Here is a 21,009-nt window from a genome sequence, read left to right on the forward strand (position 1 = left end):
AACATTTCATCAAAAAAAGAAATCCTTAATGAGATATTTTACCTATTTTGGATGTGAGTCTGAGTGAACTCCAGGAGTTGGTGATAGACAGGAAGGCCTGGCATGCTGCGATTCATGGGGTTGCAAAGAGTAGGACACGACTGAACAACTGAACTGAACTCTTCAAAATTTGCTGAATTATATGCTTCTAGCACATATGCATACAGAATAGCCACGTTTCAAGTGCTCAATAATATCCATGCCCAGTGGTGATTGTATTAGACTACACAGCTGGAGCATTGCCCCTGGGTCTCTTACTTCAGGTCTGGAACAAAAATTGGCTGAGGAAGAGAGAGATGGGAGAAATTTCTAGACCACAGAGGCTGCAAAATCTGCCTTGCTGTAGTGTCTGGGGATCCAGAGAGGGGACCTGGATTTGGCTCAGTCAGGCATCAAGGAACCAGATGGAATTCTTGGGCACGTGGGAGTGCTCGTGGCCAGCTGGGTCTATTCATCTTTACTGCAAGGCTGTAAGATAAAGACCAAGAATCAGGCTTTCAGAGAAAAAGGGCAGGCAAAAGCTGAAGGGAAACCAGAAAACAATGAATAGAAATAGATTTCAGTTACTGAATCATAGTTATTTTCCAAATTCTTCCGACTTCCGATTATCTTCATCACAAACCTATGTAGGAAGCATGGTTATTGTCTTATTTAGTAAATAAGGACATTGAGGATCAGTACTGTAAGGGATCTGCCCAGGGTTACCCAGTTCACATATGAGTGGCAAGAGCCATGATCGGACCCCAGGTCCCTCAGGGTCTAAGGCCACTATATCATGTTAAAGGCTGGACATCTGGTTAGATTTGCCTCTTTTTATGTTTACTGTGAGGATGAGTTCAGGGCTGGGCAAGGGCTGAATGTCCACAGTGGACAACGGGCTTCAGGGACTTAGGTCGGGGGAGCTAGGGGAGTCTGGAGCTGCCTCAAGAATGGACAAGGTCTTCGAATTCTCAAGGCCATTCAACATGACAGTTGAGCATCCAGAGAAGAGTTTGCACTTTGGCATTCAGGATTCTCATGCTCTTCTGCCCTTTCTTCTGGTTGACCAGTTGGCTCTGGGATATGCCCCTTGCTATGTCTTACGTTGGCAAAATTGCCCTACAGAAGCTAGAATTGCCCAACTGGCTAAGGAAGCAAGTTTGTCTTTTAAAAGCAAGACATCAGGACATTCACTTTCTGACAAGAATCTGTAATTTGTGTTTATTTTATTTCCCATTGATTGATTGCCATATGTCTCTTGGCACCCTTCCAAATATCTCTTGCCAACAAAGTAGGCCAAATTAATTTTCTACAGGAAGAGATATTCTGAAGGACTCTAAAATCTGTCTCCATCATTTTGCAAATGATCTCCTGTGCATTTAATGACAGTGACTCTATTTTTTCTGTTAGGGCAGAGAAAAGAGGAAAAGTCGCAGGTTCATCTTCTTTTGAAGGAGTAAAAATGTGTATATTCAATCTCTTTGCCTTCTGGTCAATGTACACTTTGTATGGTGGACCTTATGGAACTGGAGGTCCTGTATTTCTACTTCTTTGTTTGGCTGAAATCAATTTAGAGGTTGGGAGGTAAGGTACCAACCAAGGTAGAGGCTGTTTGGTATAATATTGATTGAACTGATTGAGCTCACTGGATCGAGCATCAAGCGATGGGTGTTTGTGTCCTGCTTCTGTTAACTTATCAGTGACTTTGAGAGTCACTTCTTTCGGTATCACCGTTCTCATTCAAAAAGAGAGGGGATTGACTGGAGTCAGTGGGTTGCATGCAAACTGGTTCTCAGCATCAGAACACTGTCTTCCAAAAGCATTCCCCTTGTAAGCTGAAAACAGAATATACATGCTTTACTGTTAGTAAAACAAACCTCCCTAATGAGGTTTTAAAATATATATTTAGATGTGGGTTGACCTAGAGATCATAGAGAGTGAAATAAATCAGAAAGAGGAAAATATATATGGTATATTAGTGCATTTACGTGGAATCTAGAAAAACGGTACAGATGATCTTATTTGCAAAACAAAATTAGAGACAGAGATGTAAAGAACAAACGTATGGACACCAAGGAGGGAAAGAAGGAGTGGGACAAATTGGGAGATTGTGATTGATATATATACACCATTGATACTGTGAATAAAATACATAACTAATGAGAACCTACTGTACAGCTCAGGGAACTCTGTATAGCTCAGTGCTCTGTGGTGACCTAAATGGGAAGGAAATTCCAAAAAGAGAGGTTACATGTAGAAGTTAGCTGATTCATTTTGCTGTACAGTAGAAATCAACACTGGAGAAGGCAATGGCACCCCACTCCAGTACTCTTGCCCTGAAAATCCCATGGACAGAGGAGCCTGGTAGGCAGTCCATGGGGTCACTAAGAGTCAGACACGACTTTGCAACTTCACTTTCACTTTTCACTTTCATGCATTGGAGAAGGAAATGGCAACCCACTCCAGTGTTCTTGCCTGGAGAATCCCAGGGACAGGGGAGCCTGGCGGGCTACTGTCTATGGTGTCGCATGGAGTCAGACACGACTGAAGTGACTTAGCAGCTTAGCAGAAATCAACACAACATTGTAAAGCCACTATGCTGTGCTGTGCTGTGCTTAGTTGCTCAGTCATGTCCAATTCTCTGAGACTCCATGGATTATAGCCCACCAGGCCCCTCTGTCCGTGTGGATTCTCCAGGCAAGAATATTGGAGTGGGTTGCCATGCCGTCCTCGGGGGGATCTTCCCAACCCAGGGATCAAACCCAGGTACCCTGCATTGCAGGAGGATTCTTTACTGTCTGAGCCACCAGGGAAGCTCAAGGATACTGGAGTGGGTAGCTTATCCCTTCTCCAGAGGATCTTCCTGACCCAGGAATTGAACCGAGGTCTCTTGCATTGCAGGCAGATTCTTTATCAGCTGAGCTACCAGGGAAGCCCAAAACAACTATACTGCAATAAAAATTAATTTAAAGACTAAATAAATTGTAAATATATATCATGTGATAAGAAAACTAGACATAGGCAATTTCAAAGATTATTCAGCATCTTAGTGATGCAATGACTGGTGCCCAGACTCCTTCTTTCTATCCACTCTGCAGTCCTTTCCTTCCTGTCTTCATGTATTTTCTCTTACAGTTGCAAAACAGCCATAGAAACTCTGAGAATCAAGTCCATATTTAGGGTAGGGAAAGTGATAAATGGGACTTGCATCTATTTCTGTGAATGAAAAGTAAATCAGCTTTCTCAGAGTCCTCTGCCCAATAGGTTTCTCCTTGAATTTCATTGGCCAAAACTATGTCATATGACCATGTCTTGCTGCAAGGGAGTCTGGGAAAGTGAGTATCTTGTGGGGAGGAGTGTGTCTTTCCGGCTGCCTTAGACCAATCTTTATTCTTTACCTGAGGTTGGTAACGAATAAAGAAACATTATTGGATGGCAAAAAAAAAACATTGCCATCCCCAAGTAAAAATGGGGTTCTGCTTGAAAGGAAGAAATAGAGAGATGAATGTTGGGTAGTCTACAAAGTATGTCTGCCAAAGGATAAAAATGTGATTATAGTATGAGGGTTCAAAAATGTCATGTTGAATTATTTTTCTAAATGACTGCTTAACTGGTCTCAGTGACCTAGAATACAAAAGGTATTTTACACTCCTCTGAGATGAGCTTTGAGGAGTCCACAGCCAATTCTGACCTTTCATTCCTGGGGTAGGGTGGGTGGAAGAAAGAGGATGCCTTTTAGTCTTGCCTGTCAAGTCCACAATAGGCTAAATAAATGTGTTAAAAAAATGAACACATCAGCTAGTGTTCCCTATTTGCTTGTTTCCCTAGTAACTCATCCTATTTCATAGATATAAGCAGAGCTGTGGTAAGTGAAATGGGCTGGAAAGAGTGGGCCCAAGGGTAGGAAGTATGGGTATGCTGCTGCTGCTCCTGCTGCTAAGTTGCTTCAGTCGTGTCCAACTCTGTGCAACCTCATAGATGGCAGCCCTCCAGGCTCCCCCGTCCCTGGGATTCTCCAGGCAAGAACACTGGAGTGGGTTGCCATTTCCTTCTCCAATGCATGAAAGTGAAAAGTGAAAGTGAAGTCGCTCAGTCGTGTCAGACTCTTAGTGACCCCATGGACTGCAGCCCACCAGGCTCCTTCGTCCATGGGATTTTCCAGGCAAGAGTACTGGAGTGCCATTGCCTTCTCCGAGTATGGGTATATATCACCACAAACATTTCTCTTCTTACCCACAGTGCTCTCCACTACCTGTTCTCTGATGCTTCCCTGTAGAACCTCGGGGTCTTCAAGGAACCCAGTTTGGAAAACACTGGACTCTAAAATTTCCCCTTTGCCCAGCAACTCTATGATTTATGATTCTTTGTGGCGTGTTCCCCAATCGTGGGTTCTCCTTTGTAATAGCAGTCTGCATGAGGTACCACATCCAGGTTGAACCTATCTGCAGGGCAGGAATAGAGACTCAGACATAAAAGGATCGGCATGTGGATACAGGAGGGACAGGGGAGGGTGGGAAGAACTGGGAGATGAGCATTGACATATCAATGCTGCTGTGTGTAATCAAGATTGCTAGTGGGAACTTGCTATATGGCACCAGGAGGTCAGCTCAGTGCTCTGTGGTGACCTAGAGGAACCGGATGGGGGTGGGGGGTGGGGGGCAGGCCCCAGAGGGAGGGGCATATGCGTGCATACAGCTGATTCACTTCACTGTACCGCAGAAACTAACACAATGTAAAGCAATTACACTCTATTTTTTTTAAGACCTCTTTATTTTCAAGGTCTAACTTAGCTTTGGGTTTGTCTAGCTCTGCATTGTAGCCACGAGAATGGCCACTAGACCCCAGGTACTGTTTAAATGTAAATTAATTAACATCAAATGCAATTAGAAATTCTGTTCCTCAGTTACCCTGAAAGTGAAAGTGAAGTCACTCAGTTATGTCCAACTCTGCAACCCCGTGGACTGTAGCCTATCAGGCTCCTCCATTCATAAGATTTTCCAGGCAGGAATACTGGAGTGGGTTCCAATTTCCTTCTCAGTTACCCTAGCCACAGCTTGATAACCACGTGTGGCTAATGGTGCCATATTGGGCTGCATAGATATAGAACATCATTGAAGAACGATGGACAGAGCTGTTGGCCAGAGCTGGCTAGTCCTCTTGGTGCTGGAGTGCAGGGCTGTGATCACAGGGTGCTCTTGTGTTCCCCTAATGGCTAGGAGTTGATGAGGGATACCAGAATTATTTTTTGGTAGAGTTTTTTTGCTTCATGGAATTTTCCATTAAATAGAGCAGCTGTGAGTTAGTGAAATGAGAACCAGCCTAATAGTCTAAAGGTCTGGCTTTTCTAAGTTGAGGAATATCCTACAAAATACCTGAATAGGATCATGGAGCCGAAAAGGGATATTAGTGAAGAAACAGGCAAAATCTGGGGGGGAAAAGTATTAAATTTAGTTAACAGAAGTGTGGCAATAGTGCTTTTGAAGTTTTGACGGATGTACCACATCATGTAAGTTAAGAGAAGGGAAATTGGGTAAGAGAGTTCTCTGTACTACCTTTGCAAAATTTTTTTATATAGCTTAAATTATTCCAAAATAATAGTTGATTTAAGATTAAAGACTTAGGTTTTCATTGCAGACTCTATCAGTTACACTAGTGGAACCCTGGAAAAGACACTGGTGGTGGGGAAGTTTGAAGGCAGGAGAAGGGGCAACAGAGGATGAGATGGACGGAGGAATTGCCATTTCCTTCTCCGTTTCCCTAGCCACACTATAAGTGCTTGATAGCCACGTGTGACTAATGGTGCCATATTAGGCTGCATAGATATAGAACATCATTGAAGAACGATGGACAGAGCTGTTGGCCAGAGCTGGCTAGTCTTCTTGGTGCTGGAGTGCAGGGCTGTGATCACAGGGTGCTCTTGTGTCTGACACTGATCCTATTCAGGTACAAACCACACTGTACTTGGTCCTCATGCCTGCTTTGTCCCCTCCGGTCTGTGACAGTTTCTGTCTCTTCTTATTAATATTTTCTCATAATTTAGTTTTGAGAGTACTGGACAGGTATTTTGTAGGAAATTCCTCATCAACTCAATGGACGTGAATTTGAGCAAACTCCAGGAGATGGTGAAGGACAAGGGAAGCCTGGTGCCCATGGGGTTACAAAGAGTCAGACATGACTAAGCAACTGAACAATGGCATGCTAAGCAAATTTCTTCTTATCCCATCACATCCTTCTCCCATCAGTAGACTATGGAGAGCTTCATACCACTCCAGAGCTGGTGAAAGCACTTTGGCAATTTGGAGCCACAAGCCACAAGCGTTAAGGGATTGCTGACACCATAGATGATGCTGTGATAGTACTTTGATGCTAAGACCCTGTGGGGTTCTGCAAGGTTACTTGGCATGATGGTTGCCCCTAGGGAGCTTGCCAACCCTTTAATAGAGAGTCTGAAGGCCCAGAAGGCATGAGGGGAACGCATCTGATGTCCACTGAGCTCCTGTCTTATGTCTGATACTGTGCTGAACCCTCTTCCTGTGGGACCACGTTAGAATCTGAGGAGAACCTTCTAGACTCTCTGTGTGGCTGATGCTTTCCCGTTTGTGGAGGAGGGTCCAAGGCTCTGAGAAAGAAGTGGCTATACCCCCTTTCCATGAGACAGCAGGCTCCTTGACCTTACCCTCCCACTCCCTTCCCAGCCATCCTTAATAGCCAACTTCTCATGATGCCCTTGTCACTTCCTCTCTTGGAGGCCCGTGGGGGACACCTTTTCTAATGGAAGAAGCCCTGAAGTTGGAACGGGCATTTGGGTCTGACAGTCATGCTAAGTGACCTTAGGGAGCCACACTTTCACCAACCTCCCTTTCCTGGCATGTCAATCAACCTGTCTCTCTCCTCCCTTTGCAAACTTGTCATCGGGATCCTTTTCCTCAGAGAACTCCTGGAAAGGATGGTGCTTTCTGAAAGAAATGCCCCCGGGAACAGTGCATCCTCTTGGAGGAAGCTGCTGGGGTCAGGAGGAGCCTTCCCGCTGACCTGCAGATCCCTTGTCTGTGAAGACACCTCAGAATGTGCCAGCTTCTCCTGCGAATTCAGACTTCCGTTGCCCTCAAAAAGGGATTCCTCCCAGTTTAGTTCTGTGATCCACACCTAAGGAACTCCAAGTCCCTGTAAATAGGTTCACATGTGTCTGTGGTCTCTCAGCATCACTGGGTCAAATTCTACCCCAGAGGCTTGCTGTGTGTAGGTAGGGGTGGTACACCTATGTGTATGCACACATACACACGTGTGTGTGTGCACGCATACAGGCTTTGTAAGAAATGGCCCCTCAGAATTCCCTGGCAGTCTAGTGGTTAGGACTTGGAGTGTTCCCTGGCATGGCCTGGGTTCAATCCCTGTTCGGGGAGTGGAGATCCTATAAGCCACTTGGTGTATCCAAAAAGAAAAAAGAAAGAAAGGAAAAAATAAATGGCTCCTTGCCAAGGCATTTGAGTAGCAGCATGGTAATTCTGGAGAGAATGGGTTCAGGTGTGTTATAGCCCTGCCACTTCCTAGCTCTGTGACCTTGAGCCCACCACTTCTTTCTTAACCTCAGTTTTCTCTTCCATCAGACTGGTGGGACAGTCAGGCTGATCTCAAGAGATGCTTTATGGTGGAGAGGCCGGCCCAGCACTATGAAGGGTTGATAAGAGTTGGTTCCCTCAGTTGGTTCCCTGATTTTCTCCTGGCCTTCCTGACCAATGAAAAGCTGAACTATCTCCTTCAGATGTGGCCTTTCATTAGACCCACTTCTGGGTGAATGTGTAGGAGAAGGCGGGGCCGATCTTCACAGGATGTATCTGAGGATGGCTCCAGGCAGTCGTTGGAAAGACCAGCTCCATTCTTCACCATTGACTTCCACGGGATTGGAATCAAACCTCACATTTTTGTACCTAGGGAATGAATCACACGTGAAACCACGCTCCAGGAGGTCACCCTCTAGTGAGAAGAGGGATGAGCACGTTTTTAGAACCTCAAGGTGGTCGTGCTCTGACACAGCCCCATAGGGGCCCAGGAGAAGGGAAGCCTGATTTTTCCTGGAAACATTTGAGTGTGTACTTCAACAAAACAGAATTTGCTAAATAAGGAAGTGATGAGAGTATGAGCATTTCAGACTGAGTGGGCAACACCAGCCAGAGGAGAGTCAGGGGCAAATATTCCTAATGATGTGCTGCTTTATGGACCGACCTCATTTAAACCCCAAACAGTCTTATGGAGTGTATACTCTGTCATGTCTGACTCTGTGGCCCCACAGACTGTAGCCCACCAGGCTCCTCTGCCCATGGAATTTTGGGATTAGCTACTGCTAATTTCAGCTAGGCATAGATGGTTATGTGATTTGTTCATGAACGTGGAACCTTTGCAACCCCATGGGCTGTATGTAGCCTACCAGGCTCCTCTGTCCATAGGATTTTCCAGGCAAGAGTACTGGAGTGGGTTGCCATTTCCCTCTCCAGGGGATCTTCCCAACCCGGGGGTCAAACCGGGGTCTCCTGCATTATAAACAGACACTTAACCGTCTGAGCCACCAGAGAAGTCCAAAGTTGCTCAGTCATGTCCAACTCTTTGCCACCCCATGGACTGTAGTACAGTCCCTGGAATTCTCCAGGCCAGAATACTGGAGTGGGTAGCCATTCCCTTCTCCACGGGATCTTCCCAAGCCAGGGATCGAACCCAGGTCTCCCGCACTGCAGGCGGATTCTTTACCAGCTGAGCTACCAGGAAAGCCCACTTCACTATAGACAGTTATGTGATTTGCTCATGAATGTGGAACCACATAGCTACGGTGGCAAAATTAGAACTTGGCTCCGTTCTCAGGCTGTATCAGGGTTTCTAACCCTTGACAACATTTCCATTCAGTAAATGAGGCTGAGAAGGTATCAGAGGACAGATTTCTGAGTGTTTCCAGGGACATTAGGATTCTTGAACCGTATTCTTGGGGCCAGTGAGGAGGATTCTGGTGTTTTATAACCCAGAAGTGATCTTAATAGAACTGTGTTTGAGAAAGTTTGACTCTGGCTTTAATGTGGAAGGTAGATTGGTGGTTGTTCAAATATAACCTTATAATAAACCCTTGGTTTTGTTTAATAACTACAATTGTGCCTGCATGCACCTCCCCACAAGATGGCAGATGTAAAAATGCTTTGTGAAGTGAAGCTGGCGATACAAATGCAAGGTTATTATTAATATGGTATTAGGTTATTGCTTTATTTGGGGACAATTTCCTTTGTTCTTGGAAGATGTTGAATAGAGAAAGGGTTTCTCCATTGTTCAGCATTTGCTATTCGAGACAAAATTGAACTGGTTGAAATTCAAGTTTTTGTTCCCATTTTAATGTCTTATGTAATCCTAGGGAATTTTTGTTTACAATTTATTCCAGTTTCTGCAGGTGCTTCACGGGGTAGGCTCCTGCACCTGGGAACGCTAGCATTAATTTTGACAAAAAAGGGTTTAAAAATATAAATGTCAGCATCTCCAGCGTGGTGAAGGTGGCGATGGATGACAGAAGGGCATTCTAGGATGGCGCTCCAAAATAGAATTCCAGATGCCTCCTGCGTGTTCCCGGAGTGTACAGGCAGTCGCGCTGGCCTGATTTGCTCAGCCAAAGTATTCTGTTATTTAGAAAGTTTCTCTGCGGCTGGAGTGGCAGAAGAACCAGGCGGACGGCTGTCTATTTTTGCTGTCTTCTGGTTGGGTGGCCTTGGACAAGCCTCCTAAATGCCCCAAGGTTCAGTCTCCTCTGTTGTAAAATGGGAAGATGGAGATCAGTTAATAAGCTGATATTTTGTAAGAGACTGTGTCCTCCTGTTTCATAAGAGGGCATTGTCTGTATCACTTTTGTCCTTCTTTTATTCCCAAGCCCTTTCTGTGAAGAGTTTGCAACCTTGGGAATTGCCTGCATTCGGCACGTTTGCCAACCTCCTAGCAAACTCTATCTTATGAAATACAGACCCTGAAACTTCTTAGACACTCGAGACCAGGTGAACAGGGACTGCCATGACTGCACCAGAGTGTCTTCCCGGCTCATGTAAGTCCAGCTGTCCCGCCATGAGTCCACTCTCCATGTCATACTCCCCCAGCACTTCTCAGACTCATCTTCTCCATGTGGGTCACGATGGCTACTCCCAGGGTGACCTTGAAAGGCAGGTATTAAAAATGGCAGAGCTGCCAATCAGTCCAGAGGCTCAGACGGTAAAACATCTGCTTGCAATGCAGGAGACCCAGGTTCAGTTGCCCCTCCCTGATCTCAACCTCTCTTTCCTAGTGGTAACAATTTTTGCTGAATCTGTTTATCAACCCTTGTTTGTCCTCACAGCGAGTGTCCCTGGAGCCATATGTAGCTCACATTGGATAATTACAGTGCATATATCCTTCCAAAAGTTGTGTAGTTATGCCTTTTACCCTCGTAGATAATGTCTACACACACACGCACATGCACACACACACACACACACAGAGAAAGGAATATTCAGATTAGATCAGTCGCTCAGTCATGTCCGACTCTTTGCAACCCCATGGACTGCAGCACACCAGGCCTCCCTGTCCATCACCAGCTCCCGGAGTTCACTCAAACTCATGTCCATCGAGTCGTTGATGCCATCCAACTATCTCATTCTCTGTCGTCCCCTTCTCCTCCTGTCTTCAATCTTTCCCAGCATCAGGGTCTTTTCAAATGAGTCAGTTCTGCGCATCAGGTGGCCAAAGGATTGGAGTTTTAGCTTCAACATCAGTCCTTCCAATGAACACTCAGGACTGATCTCCTTTAGGATAAATACTACACAGCAATAAAAATGAATGACAGCGAAGCTACCCTTCTCACACGGATGACTCTCCAAATACAACATTCAGAACAAGGTGACTTCCAGAAGAATACATGCACTATATAAGCAGAAGATATGTATGTATCTGTGTGTATGTACACATACACACATATATATACATGTGTGTATATGTGTATATATGTGTGTATAATGTGATTTTATCACAATATATTTGTCCATTTTCTTTGTTGATGAAGGTTTTCAGCCTTTGCTTTTACAAAATAGTGCTGCTTAAAGATTCTTTGACATCTCTGATATGCAAATTGTATCACATCTTAAAGTTTACTGTATGAGAGTCCTAGTTCTCCAAATCGTCACTCCCGTTTTTGTATTCATGAGAGTAGGTTAAGCTGTGGTGATGCATAGACCCTGATTGGGTAATGATTCACACCCAGCTGTTCTGTTTCTGTAGCCTTTCAATAGCAATCCAAGGAAGGTGTCCCCGGGAGGGGGTAGCTTGGCTCCCCTTGTCATTCAGGGACTTAGGTTGATTGGCAGCTCTGCCATGTTTAATACCTGCCTTTTAGAGTCACCCTAGAGTTGCCTTCCTGCTCTGCATGGAGAGGATTAGGTTGCAGATGGCCCCACGGCTGCACTCATACGTTCCTGGTTGGAATCAGGCAAGTGGCCACCCTGCCTAAACCAGTCACTGACAGATGTCATACTCCATTCCCAAGAAGGAGACAAAATGAGTTTTGGTGAACAGCTCTTGGTCACAGATTGACTTCATCATAATTTTAAATTTTGCTGTCTGGTGGGTACAAAATGATCTCTTACAGAAAAGTCAACTTAAGATCCCTGATTACTAAAGTAGTTGAGAATTTGGACACCCCTCAACATTCGTAGGGCTTCCCTTGTGGCTCAGATGGTAAAGAATCTGACTGCAATGCAGGAGACCTGGGTTCAATCCCCAGGTTGGGAAGATCCCTTAAAGAAGGGAAAGGCTACCCACTCCAGTATTCTGGCCTGGAGAATTCCATGTACTACAGTCCATGGAGTGGCAAAGAGTCAGACATGACTGAGCAACTTTTGCACACAGCATTCATAGGTACCCTTTTGTGAATTGCCTGCCTCTTCATGACAGTGGCACATTTTTAAAAAATTGGTGCATTCTGTTTTGCATATTAATTTATAGCTTTGTGTTGGTTTGTTTTTGGCATCTGTATACTAATCCTTTTTTTGGTTATGTGTTTGCAATATCTTCTGAATTCTGATTTGCCTTTCATGCCTTGCCCAGAATGGCTTTCTCTTAATCAGAGATTCTATTTTTCATTATGACACAGTTTCTAATGTTTTCTTCTCCTGCCTCTCAGCCACTTTAATATATGTTGTCACAGTCAATGATACTTTTTCTGTGTATGTCTGAGAATGGCATTGTATTAGTCAGGGTAATACCTGCTAGATGCTATAACAAGCAAGCCCCAAATTGTGACTTAACAAAATGAAAATACTTAACACACACACACACATGTTAATATCCCATTCATTTTATAGTCTTATGTAGATAAGGACTATCCTGGACTGTCCTTTCTCAGGGATCTGAATGCTCTCCATCACATGGTTCTACCGTATAGAAGGGAGAGAGAGTAACTTACGGCTCTGGAGGGGGATTCTACAGCCTAGTTGTAAAGATGCATACATCTCTTTAGTCCACATTCATTAACCAAAACTACTCATGTGACCACAGTGCAACTGCAAGGGAAACTGGAAAATGTAGTTTTGTTGCCCTAAGAGGACAAAGGCTCGGTGAGCAATAGCCAGGCTCTGCCATACAAACTACAGTTTTAGCTCTTAGAGGCAGAATCTTTTTTTCTCTCTACATCTCCCTTTGGCCCCTGAAGTGCTACAGTGAATACATTGAGGGCTTTGGGATTAGAGAGAATGGAGTTTGAATTTCATCCACCCTCCCTAACGATTTTGCAACCTGGTTAACTCTTTTTTTGTTGCTTAGGCGCTAAGTCGTGTCCAACTCTTTTGTGACCCCATGGACTGTAGCCCTCCAGGCTCCCCTGTCCACGGGATTTCCCAGGCAAGAATACTGGAGTGGGTTGCTATTTCCTTCTCCAGGGGATCGTCTCAACTCAGAGATGGAACCCGTGTCTCCTGGATTAGCAGGCAGATTTGGATTCTTTACTACTGAGTCACCAGGGAAGCTCTTTAACTCTTTGAACCTTTAATAAATTCCACCCAGGGAGAGGCTGTGAAGGACTCAGGTTCAGAGTCTGGTTCACTCCAGTCCATTTCCTGCTCTGGGCCAGCTAGGCCTGCCACACTAGGCTTCATGCAGACACTGGCCTGCACTACACACTCCCATTTGCCACTTTAAACTGGCTGGGTAGAGAGAAGCTCATCTGACAATGCACATGAATTATCCTTGCTTCTTTGCTAGTACCATAAAATGCCTGGAAACCAGACCTTTCCCAAATTCCAGCTTCATGACAAGCCCCATTCATTTTCTGTTTGTTGACATCCTGTGGCTTGTTTTCTACCCATGCAGCCATTGTGCCTGGCTCCCCTGGGGTCGGATGTTTTATTTTCCTTTGGCAAAGCATCCTCCATTCTTTTCCCCACTGTAAGAGCTTGGCAAAAAAACAGGCTCCGGTGAAATGGCCATCAGATCACTGTGTGGTTTGGCCCTGCTTGGCTATTTGTCTCTGGGGCACCAGTCAATTCAATTAAACAAGGTCAAAGCTGCGTTGGCTAAATGTATTATCACTATTTTTTCTAAAATTTCACCTTATTGAAAGAAGTTACACAGTAACAGGAAGGGAATTCATTGTCGTTTGATTTCAGTTAGGTACAAAAACATAGAAACAAATACCTATAGAATTATACACACATCTCCCCTACCCCAATACACAAAGAAAAAAAAAAAAAAGACTGGAAGGAAACATGCCAAAACATTTACAGTGATTATCTCTGAGTAGTGTGGATTTTGACTATTTCATTTGCTTATGTATACTTTTCTGTGCTTTTCAAAATTTGCAAAATGGGCCGTTAACATTTAGAGTCTCTGCAGGAAATAGATGTCAAGATCCGAGAGAAGTGCAGAGCATTCAACAAAGAATGCTGTTTGCAGAGGTTCAGAGTTAAGGTCGCTGTCCTGAGAAGTGAGGTGACCCTGCAGTAGCAAACAACCCCAGAAATCCCAGCTTATCTCTCCCTCATGCTGCATGTCTAGAAAGTTTCCTGGGCTCTGGCCTGTGTTCCTTTGCCTTCCCTCTGGGGTCTGGAGGAACTGTCTCTGTGAAATGCTGTCAGTCACTGGGACAAAAGAAAGAAAGCTCTGCTGATTCTTCACTGTTCATCCACATGTCAGGAAAAGTCACATAGCCTGATCGATGAGGAAGCCAGAAAGCACAGTCCTGATTCATACCAATAGAAAGAACTCCAGTGTTTGGCAAACAGCCCTAATAACTACCAAGGAACCAATAAGATATAGCAGAGCTGGTAGCAGCCTTTGGTCTGTACTTTGAAAATGAAATCAAGGCTGGCAGGGAGGAAGGGAATAACCATGCTTCTTTTTCCTTCCACTGATCTGATTTTCTGACGGTGCACCCAATCAGAATCCAGGGGTCACGGGAGCGTAGGCAACACAATCACCACGGGCAGCAACCTTGGGCACAGATATAATAGGAAAAAAAGAACGTTTCTGGAGGTACGGCCAGCCTTATTTTTGCAACCAAATAATAAGGTGTTATTTACATAAAAATACAGCTTAGCAGACTAGCAATATAGAAGCATCAGTCTACACGCCTTCACTTGGCATTGACTCTGAACCAGCCTTGGCCTCAGCTCTAGGAGTGATTTACCAGACACTAGTTGTGCTTTTGAGGAGTTATGGGCTCCGTGGGGGAGAGAGACACCTAACCAACAATCAAAACACAGGGCGATATAATGGAATATGATTCAGCCTCAAAAAAGAAGGAAATCCTTCATTTGCAGCAATATGGATGGAATTATGCTAAAGTGAAATAAGCAAGACAAAGAAGGACAAATACTGCTGAGTGCCACTTAGATCTGGAATGTTTTTAAAGAGCGAGAGAGAGAAAAAAAGCACAATTCATAGAAACAGAGTAGAATGGTGGTTTCCAGGGCAGGGAGTTGGAGGAAATACAGGGAAATGTTGGTAAAATGACATAAACTATCCATTATCAGATGAATAAAGTCTGAGGATCAGATATAAAACACGGTGACTATATTTGTATAACTAAACTTGGCTGAGAGTGGAACTTACATGTTCTAACCAAAGAGGTTTTAAAAAGGTAACAATGTGAGGGAAGGGATGTGTTGATTACCCGGAAGGGGGGCGGGGAGTGGAAATCCTTTCACGGTGTATCCGTTTAGCAAATCGTCGTGGTGTACACTTGAACATATTGCAGTTTTGTCAGTTATACCTTCATATAGCTAGAAGAAAAGCAAATGCAGATCACTGGGTGGTGTGTTGGAAATGAGGACAGGGTGTTTTGAAAGCCGTCTGAGGGCTCACCACTGACAAGTCTTCCCAATTGTCCAGGTAAAGCCAGTTCCCTCTGTCTCTGCTCAGCTGTCCCACCTGCCGACTGAGCCTTCTCAATTCCCAGCTCAGAGCCATGAAGCCCCCAGGACAATAGACGACTGCGCCAGGAAAGACAAGATTCGTGATTTTGGCTTGGATTTTTACTAAGATGAGTATGGAGGACACACTCTCACCAGATATGATTTATTTTGGTCCATGCTGGCTTGGAGAAGGCGTGGGGCTCAGAGGTGTGTGTTGATTTGCCAGGTCGGTCCTCACACGCTTGAGTGTGTAAATACACTTGTGCCCCCGCACCCACACATACCCCTTCCTCTCTGCACTGCTCCATCTTCACTCAGCAGACCTGAAACTTGCCTTTCTTGCCTGGTGGAGAAAATGTTCATGCCACTGTGCTCCCCCATTAGCTGATGAATTATGAACGACCTGACACATCTGAAATCATAAAGAAATCCAATTTAAGTTTCTGCACACAGTTCAAAGTCCTTTTTTCATCTGTCCTTTGCTCACATCTATTGTACATCATAGTAGGTTTTGCAGAGGAATGAGCAACAAATGTTGGAGTTTTGCATCAAGTAGATATTAACTAATACTCTTTGCTGCTTTCCATAGAGACAGATTTCTTTTAGTCTTTCATTCTCCCCTTTCCGTGTGTGTGTCTGTGTGTGTGTTTAATATCCAGAAGCAATAAACAACGCATCAGCCCAAGAGGAGAAACCAATTGCCATCTTTAATTCATTTCCACTAATGGGATGGATGCAGAGGACTCCAAAGGATGAACAAAGAATTCAGTGCCTCCCTAATGGCCTGTGTTTCATTTAAGTGAAGAGCCACCCATATGTTTCAACTTTGTCTCTTTTTTAAAAAATAAAATTTTAAAACTTTTTGTTAAAGGCCTTTATTGAATTTGTTATAACATTCCTTCTATTTTATGTTTTGTTTTTTGGCCAAGAAGCATGTGAAATCTTAGTTCCTTGATCAGGGATCAAACCTGCACCCTTGCGTTGGAAGGAGAAGTCTTAACCACTGAATTGCCAGATCAGATCAGATCAGATCAGTCGCTCAGTCGTGTCCGACTCTTTGCGACCCCATGAATTGCAGCACACCAGGCCTCCCTGTCCATCACCAACTCCCAGAGTTCACTGAGACTCACGTCCATCGAGTCAGTGATGCCATCCAGCCATCTCATCCTCTGTCGTCCCCTTCTCCTCTTGCCCCCAATCCCTCCCAGCATCAGAGTCTTTTCCAATGAGTCAACTCTTTGCATGAGGTGGCCAAAGAATTGCCAGAGATGAACCTAAATTTCTCTCTTAAAGGCTCCCTTTCGGGAGTTAGTATGGGGAACTCTTTGAAGCAGTTAGAATTTGGTCAGAAAAATGACTTGCGTGTGCATGCAGACTCGGTCGTGTCCGACTCTGTGACCCCCATGGACTGTAGCTCACCACAGGCCCCTCTGTCCATGGAATTTTCAGGTCAAGAATACTGGAATGGGTTGCCATTTCCTATTTTAGGGGATTTTCCTGACCCAAGGTTCTAACATGAGTCTCCTGTGTCTCCAGCATTGGCAGGAGGATTCTTTGCTGCTGAGCCACCTGGGTAGTCCCTAAAAATGACAGTCATTCATAAATTCCTGGCAGGAAGATTTTTTCAATACCTACACTTTTCACTTTGTCATAATTGCAGATTCATATGTAAGAGACACAATACAGAGCTATACCCCGTACATGTCACCCAGTTTCTTGTGATGATAACATCCTGCAAAACTATAGTGTACTATCTGGATGCATGCAACACATCTTAGATTTCCGGTTTCATTTGTGCTCATTTGTGTGTCAGTGTGTGTGTGTATTTTGGGTTTCCAAGTGGCTCCGTGGTAAAGAATCCACTTGCTATTGCAGGAGATATGGATTCAATCACTGGGTCGGGAAGATCCCCTGGAGGAGGAAATGGCAACCCACTCCAGTATTCTTGCTTAGGAAATTCCATGGACAGAGGAGCTTGGTGGGCTACAGTCCATAGGGTTGCAGAGTCAGACGTGTCTTAGCGACTAAACAACAATAATGTGTATGTATGTAGTTCTGTGCAACTTTATAACATGTGTGTGTCCATCACCACAGACAAGATACAGAGGAGTTTGCAAGGACCCCTGTGTGGCTTTTTTTTGCCACACCCACTCCCCTCCTGCCCCTCCCCACCCCACCCTCCCTAACACCTGGATTTACTCATCTGTCTTCCATTTCTATAATTCTTTTGTTTCAGGAATGTTACATACATGGAATGATGCAGTTTGGAAACCTCTTACAGTGCGCTTTTTTTTTTTCCCACTCAGCATCATTCCCTAAAGATTCATACAAACCAATGCAGGTATGAAGAGTTTGTTTCGTTTTATTTCTAATTATGTTCCATGGTATGGATGATGCATCATAGTTTATTCAGCTATTCATCCATCGAGGGACATCTGAGTTGTTCTGGACTATTAGGAATAAAGCTTTCTTAAGCATGTACATACAGGTTTTTGCACAAACACAAGTTTTCATTTCTGTAATGTAAATACCCCAAAGTATAATTTCTGGGTCACATGGTAATTACAAGTTTCGTTTTAAAAGAATCTGCCAAGCTGTTTTCTAGGGTTGTGTACTGCTTTACACTCCCACCACAGTGTATGAGGAAACCGGTTTCTCCTAATATTCTCCAGCCTTTGGGGTCGTCATAAATTTTCATTCTTCTGTTCTAATGGATGTGCAGTAATATCTCATTGTGGTTTTAATTTGATTTCCGTAATGGCTAACGACATTGAGCATCTTTTCACGTGCTTAGTTGCCATCTGGCTATCTTTTTTGGTGAAATGTCTGTTCATGTTTTTTTGCCCATTTTCTAACTGGATTCTTTTTGTTTTGTTTTGTTTTTTCACTGTTAAATTTTGAGAGTTCTTTATATATCCTAGATATTTTGAGTTCTTTGTGGCATATGAGACTTGCAAATATTTTCTGCCATCTACAGCTTGTCATTTCATCCACAGAATGAAAGCTTGTAATTTGGATGAGGTATACTTTACCAATTTTTCTTTTTATGGATCACATTTTTAGGTGTCGAATCTAAGACCTCTTTGCTTAACCCCAGGTCCTGAAGATTTTCTCTGTTTCCATCTAAATGTATCATAGTTTCACATTTTACAATTAAGTCCATGATCCACTCTGAGTTACCTTTGGTGAGGTTTAGATTTAGGTTTATTTCTTTACTATGGATGGCCACTCAGCACCATCTGCTGAAAGGCTGTATCCTTCCACCTTTGAATTGTTTTACACTTTTGTCAAAGATCATTTGGATATTTTGTGTCCCTCTGTTTCCGTACCTCGATTCTGTTTCATTGATTTTTGTGTCTATCCCTCAGACAATACCACACTGTCCTGATTATTCTAGGTATCTAGTAAGGTTTAATGTTGAGTAGAATGATTCCTCCTGCTTTAACCTTTTTCAAGATATGATAGCTAGTCTAGGACCTTTGCCTTTGTATATAAATTTAGAATTAGCTTGCTTATGTCTTTAAAAAAAAAAAAGCTGTATTAGGTGTTTTAATGTAGGGAACTAGAAGCTTATATAGCCATTTGGAGTCATGAAGGTAGCAGGATGGTCCTCTGAGTATCTCAGCAGTAGTGTTAAAGCAGGAACTTGGGAAGGCCCACCCAGGGGTCCTTATAAATCTCAAGAATCTCAGGAAGGCTCTTACCAACTTCCTCCATTTGCTGCACCAAAATATTATAAGGTACTCTAAGTCAACCTGGAGTAGCCTTGACCTCCAGGGTGCTTCAGTTTTTACCTGTCACTGTCCCTGGAGGCCACGGCCTCCCCTTCTCAGAGGTTGACTCAAATCCAGACCCAGGATGGAAGGGCATCCTCCTTGAACTGCAGAGGACACTCTTGAAGTGGTCAGCCATCGACCCCTGACGGTTTAGCACCATGTGGAGTTTTGAACTTGTCCGGTGTCTGTGCTGTTGGTCAGGAAGATGCTGTGGAAGAGAGAAGTCTTCTGGACCGATCTCCTCCCCATCTTCTCATGGAGCACTTTTCAGAGGCTCAGAGTCATCTGGAAGAAGATCCCTAAAACCCAGGGAGGGTGTCCTCCACAGATTCATTCATTCACTGTCTCGGGGGAAAGGTGTGTCCATCGGCTAAGGAGACAGTGAGGTGGACATCCCAGTGGAGGTGGGGTGACAGGCAGATGAGCTGGCCATTTCAGTGGCATCAGGAGTGCTGTGGGGAAGGGATGCTGGGCCATGTAGGGCGTGTGTAGAGATGGTAGTGTGTTTGTGTTGGGGAGGTTGCTGCAGAAAAAGTTCTGCTGAGACCTGAAGGTGCCCTGAAGTGGACCAAGAGGAGAGGGCACCTGCGAGATTTTACTGGAAGTGGGGAGGAAGGCTGGGGGTGTGGCCACACTACAGGCTGAGATGCAGACCTCGGCTGCTCCTTGGCCCCAGGAAGCTGACTGACAACTCCAGTCTCCCAAGGAAAAACTGGAAACTAGGTTGGACCTGATTTCTCTGGCTCCTTTCCACAATTTTGGGAATCAAGTACTTTGTGTTTTAAAAGCAAATGTTAGGTGATGTCATTTGGGGCTTCTCCTGGCCCTCCCCTCTAGAACCCAGCAACACCCTTTAGAGCCACAGTGAAGACTGAGGAGGCGCCTATGAAGAAAGCACAATATTGTAGATCACACTTGTTCTACACCAAGTGAAACATTGCTTTACCACGTACGGCTCTCACATGAATGACATGTCAGTTCTAATTTGTGACAGGGAGCTAAGTTAATCTGGCTCCAGCCCTCACAAGGCCACGCACAGCACGTCCCAGAGAATAATAGTGCAATTGTTCAGGTGTCAGTGCGGTGGAGCTGAGAGCTGGGCTGTCTGTGGCTCTGTGCCCCCATGTAACAAGGATGTCTGTGTTGTACAAACTGCTGGGCAGTGGGGCAGTTCTTAGTGGTGACTACAACTCAATAGAATGGGAAAAACTAGAGATCTCTTCAAAAAAATAAAGGACAGAAATGATATGGACCTAACAGAACCAGAAGATATTAAGAGGAGGTGGCAAGAATACACAGAAGCACTATACAAAAAAGATCTTCATGACCCAGATAGCGACGATAGCATGATCACTCACCTAGAGCCAGACATCCTGGAATGCGAAGTCAAGTGGGCCTTAGGAAGCATCACTACAAACAAAGCTAGTGGAGGTGATGGAATTCCAGCTGAGCTATTTCAAATCCTAAATGATGATGCTGTGAAAGTGCTGCACTCAATATGCCAGAAAATCTGGAAAATTCAGCAGTGGCCACAGGACTGGAAAGGGTCAGTTTTCATTCCAATCCCAAAGATGGGCAATGCCAAAGAATGCTCAAGCTACCGCACAATTGCACTCATCTCACACACTAGCAAAGTAATGCTCAAAATTCTCCAAGCTAGGCTTCAACAGTATGTGAACTGAGAACTTCCAGATGTTCAAGATGAATTTAGAAAAGGGAGAGGAACCAGAGATCAAGTTGCCAATATCAGTTGGATCATAGAAAAAGCAAGAGAGTTCCAGAAAAACATCTACTTCTGTTTCATTGACTACCTCAAAATC

The sequence above is a fragment of the Bos taurus genome, chromosome 21, assembly GCF_002263795.3.
Source record: "Bos taurus isolate L1 Dominette 01449 registration number 42190680 breed Hereford chromosome 21, ARS-UCD2.0, whole genome shotgun sequence".
Classification (NCBI taxonomy): domain Eukaryota; kingdom Metazoa; phylum Chordata; class Mammalia; order Artiodactyla; family Bovidae; genus Bos; species Bos taurus.